Source organism: Gossypium arboreum, unplaced genomic scaffold (genome assembly GCF_025698485.1).
Source record: "Gossypium arboreum isolate Shixiya-1 unplaced genomic scaffold, ASM2569848v2 Contig01109_ERROPOS376215, whole genome shotgun sequence".
Lineage (NCBI taxonomy): Eukaryota > Viridiplantae > Streptophyta > Magnoliopsida > Malvales > Malvaceae > Gossypium > Gossypium arboreum.
The window spans coordinates 290139-301098 of NW_026441215.1; the positions used below are offsets into that span (position 1 = coordinate 290139).

The 10960-nt window shown below is 33.2% G+C and overlaps 1 pseudogene; it reads left to right on the forward strand.

Moving 5' to 3' along the window:
• The first annotated feature begins 3167 nt into the window (after positions 1-3167).
• On the forward strand, positions 3168-4767 carry LOC108463671 (polygalacturonase-like; annotated as a pseudogene).
• The last annotated feature ends 6193 nt before the right edge of the window (positions 4768-10960 follow it).

Consider the following 10960-nt stretch of genomic DNA (forward strand, 5'->3'; position numbering starts at 1 on the left):
CTGTATTTGGCGGGGAGTAGATCGAAGATTTCAGCATGGCGTCCCTGAGTTTACAGGGAGCAGGTTGAAGATAGCAGATTTGACATTCCTGAGTTTGAACTATCATAATACCTTTGAAGAAGATGATGATCAAGATTTCGAGACTTGGCCAGGCCGGGGAAATTGGTCCTTTTATAGTCTTTGCTCTATTTCCGTTACACGGCAATGAGCAAAGAGAGGCAGCTGTAGGAACCCATTTTTTCCCAGGCCCATGAAATGAAATAAACAAAAATTTATAAACCAAATTAAAAAAATAAAGTGTCCCTGTTAATGTCCAATTTACAATAAACAGGAACCCAAAACTCGGTTACATTTTATAGCCCAATTAGTCTAAACCAAAATACCCATTAACCCAATACCCGGTTACACCCATTAAACCTCCTAACCCAACAAATAAACACGGCCCAAAGGGCTCAAACCATTAACAGAATTAGTGGACCTAGGGTTTTCTGAAACCCTAGGCGCCGCAAGCACCCCGACACCAGGCCTCATCTCGCACCACAATCGGCTTGCCAATCCCTCGTCACCGGGTCTTTGTCACCTGTAAAAAGGGAAAGAAATACACAACAAATATGGCAAGGAATCGAACAGAAAAAAAAACACCAAATTTGTACTTAGAAAACAGGTGCTATAAAAGCCAAATATCTTCACTGTAATAAGGGACGATTTTTACATACATATAAACAAATACACGCATATATATATACATACAATAAAGAAATACGAGCAGTTTTCTTTTGGGGAAAAAGGTGATTTTAGTTATATATTTCGTTGCTTATAATTTATTTCTTTTTGTTCAACACATATGAATCATTTTTTATAAAAACTGTCGGCATTTAGAAAAGAGAATAAATTACCTGTGATTCGCCTAGAAAAATGAAGGTTTTTAACCTTCCAATCGCCATGTACGATAGCGTGTGTGGCGCGTGGGCGCGTGCAGCCTAATGACCGGAGCTTGGCCTGACGGAAGCCGGAGGTCGGAGCCTAGAGGGCTCTTCTCTTCTCCTCTTTCAGAGGATTTCAAGGTTTTTTTTTTTTTTTAAAACCAGCTTTAGAAATGATTTTTTTGGGCCAAAATCTTATTTATATAGTATTATAAAAACGGTGTCGTTTTTGCTTAGTCTAAAAAGCACCAAAACGGCGCCGTTTAAGTGAAGGATCCGCGCATTGACCCATGACCCGGGGAGGATCCGCACGTTTTTGGTAGATGGGCAAATTGCCATTTGAGCCCTTCCGCATTTTCCATTTTTTAATTTCGTTCAATGTTAAATTTCTTTATTTTTTTAATCTGGTGCTAATAGTTTGTTTCTATTTCAATTTGGTCCCTGAACGCTTTAAAGCGCAATCCTCGAAACGACACCGTTTTGGGATTAGGGCTAATTACCCAGTGAGTCCCTCAGATTTTAGCGCGCGTTTCAATTAGGTCCAAATTTTTACTATTAACCTTAGAGTTTTATTTTTATTTAATTTTAATCCTTTGTTTATTTTAAACGGTATTTAGTTTTCATCTTTATTTTTTGATTTATTTTACATATGTTCATAATTTGTTGATTTATTTTCGTATTTTATTTATTTATTTAGTATTGTTTTAGTATGTTAATTTTATCTCATAAATTATTTGTATTTTTATGTTATTTATTGTTTTTATATATTTGCATGAAAATTGATTATTTATGTTGTTATTTATGATTGTATCTGTATGAAATGATAATGTACATTATGTAATTTATGTCGTTATTTATTATTATCTATATTATATTTGCATGAAATGTTAAAGTATGTATCATGTAGTTTATATTATTTAGTATCGATATCTTGGAATATGTTAAATGCATCATTATTTTAAAAAAAATTATATTTCAATTAATCCAAAAGAATTTTAAAAATGAGGCAATGTTTTTTTATTTAGGAATTCGGGAAGTAGTGCCCTAACATGCTGGGTTGCGATTTCCCGTTTGTCTAAATGTCTAAAGTATCCTTCTAAATAGATTTTGTAAATCACGAGATGATTTCAGTTACGAAAGTTTAAGAAATCGTGTCCAATCATGCTAGATGTAATGTTTGTATTCTTTTGGAGTAAAGGAATCTCGATTTTCAACTCAAATTATTCCGGTTTTAAAAAGGGATCTTATTTTTAAATTTGTTCAAACTTTTGATATTAAGACAGAAAACTATTCAATTTGGTACCGATTTTGGGCGTTATGAGGGTGCTAATCCTTCCTCGTACGTAATCGACTCCTGAACCCGTTTTCTTGAATTTTCGTAGACCAAAATCAATTTTTTAATAAATAAAACGTTTTATAAGGTGATCGAATCACAGCTAAAAGGATTAGTGGCGACTCCCGTTTTCGTTTTTCAAAAAGTTAAACGCCATTTTTTAAACTCATAAAAAATGGTTTCGACAGCAGTTTCTGTTTGTTTCATTGAAAATGGTTTCTGAAAAATATTTTCTACATTTTCCTGTATTTGTCTAATGGAAAATAGTTTGGTCAATGGAAAATAACTTACAAGTCAACGAGAAATAAGCCCTTTTTCTTTCCCTCTAGAATGACTTAACCTTTATGGGTGATTTTATTTTTATATAAAAATTAACTTAAGTCAAGCTTAATATTATTATATTATTAATAAATTTTTATTTTTAAAAATATTTAAAATTAATAAAATACTATAATTTTCAATACTATTAAACATACATATTTAATTATCTATATCTAACCATATAATAAATTATTAATATAATATAGAAAAGAAATTAGTAATGGATAATTTTACTCATCGTTTTTTTATACATTGCCTAGAACTACTCATAACTCCTCCCCAACCCTTAATATAGGAGATCATTAATGCCCTTCAACATGCTCGAACCCACGGTCTCCTGCATGTTCAACAAGGTCGATGCCAATCGAGCTAAGTCGACAATTTTATTCATCATTTTCATTTGTATATAGAAACCTTAAATAGTTATATTAAGTCACGTGTTAGTTAATTATTTTTACTATATCAAGTTTGTTGGCAAATTAACGAGTTAATTGCTTCCAAAAAGAAAATGAAGTGCTAATTATAGTAAGCAAAACTTGGTCATATTATTTACCCCCGCTAATTAAAATAGAAAATGTTTAGTTGGTCATATCATAGTAAGCAAAACTTACACTATCTATATAAGATGGTTTGAAACAAAACAAAAGATAGAAATCATTCTCTCTTTGTAGTGAATAAAAATAAAGTATGGCTATTCAATTTAATTTTGTTTCATCCATCTTAATACTAGTACTTCTGTCCATATCATCTGTTGAAGGTCAAGGAGGAGAAGGTGGTGCTGTTATTGATGTTGTTGCAAAGTTTGGTGCAAAGGCAGACGAGAAAACAAATTTGAGTAAGGTAAGCAAAATATCATATAACTTTATAGTCCGCAGATAAAAGTATGCATAACTATTTTCCAAATCTCTTATCTTTATATGTATCTTTTTTTATTTTTTTATTTGGTTTTAGCCATTGTTGGATGCTTGGAAAGAAGCATGTGCTTTGACATCTCCGTCAAAAATTGTGATTCCTAAAGGGATATATTTTTTAAGTACAGCTACCTTAGATGGTCCTTGCAAGGCTCCTATTGAGCTTCAAGTTCAAGGCTTGTGAAGGCTTGACAGGACCACGGTGCTTTCAAGGAGCCTAAATGGATTGCTTTCAATAGAATTGAAAATTTCAAATTGTCAGCGGAGGAGTTTTCGACGGCCGGGAACCACCGCTTATAAAAGGGAAGGTTGCAAAGGTCATGATTATTGTGGTTCACTTCCTATTGTAAGTTATTTTCTTATTGAGAGGTTATGACTTTTGTTTTTATAAATAGAATTAAGTAATAATTATTTTTTGTTTCATTCTGGAACTAAACAGAACCTAAGGTTTGATTTTTTAACCAACGCAATGATACAAGATATAACTACCAAAGACAGCAAGCAGTTCCAGGCTAATGTTCTAGGATGCAAAAACATTACTTTCGAACATTTCACCTATCTGCACCTGACGAAAGCCCAAACACAGATGGGATTCACATTGGGAGATCAGATGGGGTCAATGTTCTTAACTCGGAGATAAAAACTGGCGATGATTGTGTTTCAATTGGGGATGGTTCTAAAAATTTGGTTATCAATGGAGTAACTTGTGGACCAGGACATGGCATCAGTATTGGCAGTCTCGGATTGTTTAAAAATGAAGAACCAGTTGATGGAGTTACAGTAAAAAATTGCACCATGACTAATACTTCCAATGGTGTTAGAATCAAAACTTGCCCAGGTGCTGAACCTGGCACTTGTTCGAACATTCACTTTGAGGATATTACCGTGGCCAATGTCAGTTTTCCTATTATAATTGATCAAAAATATTGCCCATGGAACAAATGCAAAATAGATGTATGTACATATTCACCAAAATTGTAAGAGAGAAAAAAGAGTTAACCGATTTGTTGATGCAGGAAGAATCAAAAGTTAAACTAAGCAACATTAGTTTCAAAAACATTCACGGCACTTCTGGGCGTCCAGAAGCTGTCAAGATTATTTGTAGTGCTACTTTGCCTTGTGAAAATGTGGAACTTGCAGACATTGAAATTACGCACAGTGGACCGATTGGACTGCAGATATCACAATGTTGAATGTGAAGCCTAAAGTTAGTGGCAAACAAAATCCGGTGCATGTTACGCCTCTATCCCAACAAAACCTACCCATTGCTAATCAATAGCATAGGTATACATTTTTTGATGACGTTGTAACTCTTATAATTATATTGATTTTGCCAACAAATTTTGTTTTTTTATATTCTATGTTATTAAGAATATTTTCATAAACTTAATTATTTTTAAAATACACTTCAACAAAAAATATAGCAATGTGACAACATTTTATGGATTTAGGCTTACGATATAATTATTTTTAGAATACTCTTGAACCAGATACTTTTAGTTATTTTGTTCTTTTTATTTATATAAATTTGTTATTTTTATTTATAAAATTGGCATAATAAAAATTTTAATAATCAATATTTATACATTGTATCAATTTAGTTTTGATTCTAAAATAACCTTTAACTTTTGATTTTCTTTTTAGTTTTGTTTTTTATGACTCTTTCACCTTAAAAGCTAAAAAATAAATTTATCAATTAAATTTGATCGAAAATATATTAAAATTAAAAACCTAAACAATTAATATAATAATTTTATCTTTTTTTGTTTTAAATTTAACCTTGAATCTTACAAATAAAAGTGAAACTCTAAAAATACAAAATTGCACTATATAAATGTTAGGGAGTTGATTTTTTTAGAATAAAGGTTAAATGGACACAATGTATAAATAATGAGAGCTAAAATTACTATTATGTCAATATTAAAAGCTATCAAAGTTTTAAAAAATGTTTGGCTATGGAATCCATCAAACTGGTTGAATCAAAAAACGATTTTTTAACATAATAGCCTATATGCTAAACGACCCATCATTGCAACGGATTAGTGACTCCTCCTTCGGCTTATGTATTAACCGTGGCATTAGCTAGCAGGTACGATAGTTTAAAATAACTATCAATCAAACAAGCCCTTTTCGAGGAAAAACCGAGAACAAGTTACCCAAAAACCATCGTATAATTGAAGAAAATCCTCCCTAGATTAAAGTCAAACATTATGAAACTCCAACTTAAGGCCTCGTTGGCCTTACAATAAGGACCAATCCTTCATTGGCACTATCATAGTTATGTTTTAGGAAAAACGTCAGACTCTTAGGATTAACACGAGTTGGAAGTCACCGAGTTCATAAAATAACTGGTGGCTTCATGTTGCTTTTCTCTATATTCGGTATAAGTCCAACATTGATACGCTCGATCTTTTTACATATATATATTTGAACAATCATACTTGTATTCATATATGAATATATGTTGGAAATAAATTAAAATTTAGGTAATATAAAGGGTTAGATTACTTTTTGGTATCTGAACTTGACAAATTTTCTCATATTGTGGAACCCTAAACCTTAAATTTGACAATTGATTCTACTTTGAGGCTTGGATTTTTTATCTAAATTAAACCTTGAATTTTGTAGTTTTTCTCACAATAGGGTTTGAAATTTTTTTGGTTCAAGTTAGTCCTTAAAAACCCTAGAGTTTAGGCCCCAATGTGGGAACCATTGTCAAGTTTAAGGACTAACTTGGACATAAAAAAGTTCAAGCCCCAAAGTGGGAACGATTACCTTGTTCAAGTCTCAATGTGAGAGCAATTTACTAAGCTCAAAACCTAACTTTGGCAAAAAAAAAGTTCAGACTCCAATGTAAAAAAGGTACTAAATTAGATCCAAATAGTGATTTAATCCTAACATATATGATATTTTGTGTGGGAAAATTTGGAGCAGTGTTTGCATCCATACATTTCCCCATCTTTGCAGCACTTTATTTTATACATTTCGTCCTTGTAGGTATGTATTAATTCTAACCATACCTACCAATTTTTATCCCAACGTTAGATTGTCACATCATAGGAATCGGATCGATGGTATTGACATTAAATTATATATTAAACATAGAGTAAATAGAAATCACGTTAGTAATTAGGACTAAATAGGAATAAAAGCAAAGTTGAGAACTTAAATAGGTAAATTAGGACTAATGGTTAGTGGGGGATTTATTAAAACAAAAGTAGAATTAGGAGGGATCTATAGGATAAATAAACCAAGTTTATAAATGAATTTGCCTATATAAGTTGTCACTCCTCATTCTCTTCTCATGTTTTAATTTCCTTTTTTATTATTTTCTTTCTTTTTACACTTTCTTCATTTCAAAAGCTGTTGCATTTGGTAGTTAATTTTCCTTCAAAATTTTATTGCGCATTACATTTCTAAGCAACCAAGCACCATTTTCTTTTTTAAATTCTCAAGTAATACACCAACTTTTTCTTCTTAAACTTTGGTTTGGTTGTTGAGCAGACCACTCGAAAGTCATGAAGGATAGCAAGAACGAAGGTAAACAATATATTTTCATATCAAATATGCATGAAATGCTTTTGACTAAAGTATCAACGGTTTAGTTAGAAAATATAAATAATCTTTGTTTTTTTATGATTTGGCTTCATGAAAATGGTGGACTGAAGCTGGCGAAGCTAAGAAATGTTGTTTAAAATGGTTTTGTTCTTGAGGAAGACGTTGAACAGTGACTGATTCTTAAAAGAAAGATTTAGGTGAGATTAACGTTTAAGTAACTGCCTGGATCTACAAATATATGTACGTTAGGAAGGTTAAAAGTTAGAAAATGGGGTAAGTACTAGAATAATAAAAATCTAGAAGAGATAACGTAAGTAGTGGGCTGTTGTTGAATAGAGAATGAATTAAATTGTTTTAGAAAATATGTGATGTGTATTTTTTCATTCAAAGCTGAAAATACCGGAAGAGCATCGACTAGTAGAGACAAAGGGAAGGAAAAGGTCGCATAATCGACATTGTGGTGAACAAGGTGAGTACACTATACACTGCATCTAAAAATGAGGACGCACTCTACTAAAAGCAAGATATGCGAACCTATCTTCTATCTTGAATTGAACATGTGCATGTACGAACCTCTTCCATGCATTGTGCGAACCTCATCTATGCGTTATGCAAACTCTTAGCATGAATATATGTCCATGTGTTTTTACATGCTATGCGAACCTTGAGTAAAATGTACACATGCGTCCAGGGTTAGGTTAAATATATGATATATATATATATATATATAGGCCTCTAAATTTTGTTATATAATATAATTTGTGTGTACTGTTATATATTATATATATGTTTGTGGCTTTTAATTTATGTAGTATATATACATTGATGTAAAAGGGTATTGTTATATATAATGAATGCATGCGCAAAGGTTATTATAAATAATATATGTACATAACTTTGCATTAAAAGGGTTTTGTATTATATGTATGCATGCGTGGGTTTTAATATAAAAAATATATTTACATACCTTTGCATTAAAAATTTTTGTTCTATCTATTATATATAAATGTATATATATGCGGTGTGCGTACCCTAAATCTACTATGCTGTTGTTTTATGCCTAATTTTCTATTTTGCAAGTTATTCTATGATGTGTTGTGGTACTGTGAGCTCTATTAAAAATTATGAGCCTAAAATGACATGATCTGTAAATGTGTATTACTATGATTTGTTGGCATTGTGAATTTTTGGAACAATTAGATATAGTTGGCTTGCCATAGGATCGTGAGTGCTCACCTATGTAATGTGATAGGGCATTATGGCCTAATGATTTGATGGAGAAATAAGGGAATGTCGAGTAATGCTTCATTCACCGAGGATCGTAAGGGTGTGTTTTTCGAAGAGTGTGAGCATTCGTGCTACACTTATATGGCGATTTGAGTGACTCTATGAGTCTTAGGGTGTGTTTTAGGAGAACTATTTAGCCAATGAGTATATTATTTAATTATGTTTTATTTTCACGGACTCATAATATACCACTAAACTAAACGGGGTTGATTATATGTGAATTAGTGAAATGCCAACTGATTGTATGCAAACCACCTACGTGTAGAACTATTTATGTGCGAACTATTTTATTCGATTTGTCTATAAGTGAGTTATTTAGTTTGTGAATTATTGATGTGTTTTCTTGTGTTGTGTACTTGTGTATTCACTGAGCTTTCAGAAGCTCGTCTCTTTTAGCAGTGGAAAAGTGATAATAGTATGTATTTTTAATAAAAATCGAGGGTTTATAATTAACTATATATGTAGCACCCCAAACCCGGCCCAGATGTTAAGGCCGAATCCGACGTGCCACTTTGAAGTCAAAAACCCGTGTTCCCTTTTCAGTGTTTTAAAAAGCCGACTTTTGTCAAACTAACCAAGTGAATGGAAGCTGGGCACCAGGTAGGTATCCATAACAGAGGAGGTGAGCCATGAAGGCTGCATAAGTACCAAGCTCTCCGATTGGATCCAATCCTAGACATGCCCACATCCATTGCCACACTTGGTTATCACAAGTTGAAATTTCTTTGAGTGATTATCTTTGGTAAATCGAATATTCGTGACGTCATGTTATTTAAAAAAAAACAAGTATCATTTTGAAATCACGCCCTAAGTCTAGCCCATTTGAATTAGTATCCATCAATTTAAAGTTGTTTAAAATAATATAATCCGAGAAAATCAAAGAAGAAAATAAAGTTAAAATGGCCTTATTACAACCCAAAAATTAAATAGTAATTAAAAATAACTTAAGAAAATCAGTCTCTTTTTCAAACCCAAAAGCATTCACCATGGCCACTCTGAATCCCCTCCGGCTCCAAGTTACCCACATCAAGGCTCACTTGCAAGGTTAAAGAAGGGATGAGTTTGGGGAAACTCAGTGTGTAAGGAAAACCCATTCAATGCCCAAGTCACTCAAGCCCATTGGGCCTAAGCCCATTCAGTAATAAAGTGATCTTGGGCGAGCCCTTTTCAGATTACAATAACCGAGCCTTAGCCCTTATTCAGATAATAAGATGGCCCATAGGCCCATTTCAAAATACATGCAACATCAATAACATATACAAGCCCATTTGGGAGACTACTCAACCCACCAACCACTACACTCCACCCGTACCACCATACACTCCATGTGGGGAATAGCTCAACCCACCCAACCCAAAACTCCACACAGCTTGACCTTTGCTTAGTTATCAAAGAATTGAGGCAAAGCCTCCAAGATGTGGACAAGCCACTTTCAGTACTTCCTCCGTCAATATCCCGGTCCCATGCATCGATAATAACAACACGGCATGCAGTAAATAACAACAGTCAAACATGCATTTAGGTCAATTTAACCCTAGGGGTATTTCCGTAATTTATCTCCTAGGGTAAAGCGTAAATTTTCCACTTTTAAAGGTATTTCAGTAATTTATCTATTTTAGGGTTTTTCATAAATATTCCTACCTTTCACGTACTAATGTAATCACTACCGAGGGTTCTTACCGAATTGGGCAGATTGGCCCATCATTCCAATTTTGGCCCATTAAGCCCAAAAATATCGAGGCACGTAAATCATGCACTTTGCGGTCCAAACATTGCAACTTACCAAAAAAATTAATCGATTTACCTCACGAGCATTCGCTGTAACACCCCGTACCCGAGACCGTCGCCGGAGTCGGACACGAGGGGTTAACGGGCTTAATCCACTTACTTGCAGTTCATTTTAAAATTTCCAGACAGTAGGCTAAGCGTGTCCTTGTCACCTTAAAATCATATCTTGAGTTCCACAACTCAAAAATCAGTTTCGTGATTTTTCCCTGAAACTAGACTCATATATGCATATAAAAATTTTTAAATAGAATTTTTGGTTGGGCCAATTAGTACAGTTTATTAGTTAAAGTCCCCCATGTTACTGGGATCGACTACACTGACCTTTGCGCATTACGACTTGGATATCTCCCTGTACAGGGCTTCAATACTGATGCCGTTTGTTTTTAAAGAAACTAGACTCAAAAATGAATCTGTACATATATGTAATGACTTCTAATTATCTCTGGACAATTTATAATGAATTTCCAAAGTCGGAATAGGGACTCCAGAAGTAGTTCTGGCCCTGTCTCACGAAAACTTAAATATCTCTTAACATACTGTTCATATGATCGTTTCGTTACTTTCCTATGAAAATAGACTCGTTAAGGTTCGTTTAAATAATTTATTCACTATTTAATTCCATTCCTAATATTTATAGTGATTTTTCATATCCACATCACTGCAGCTGTCAGCATCTGACTTTAAGGTAGGCTTTACCTATTTCATAGTTTCCATGATTCAACTAGCCCTTTAACATAAATAGCACAAAATATGATCATGATTAACCATCCCAATGGCTAATCGTTTCCAAACATTTCCATACCTCTTAATGAACAACATACAATGATTATAATACCATG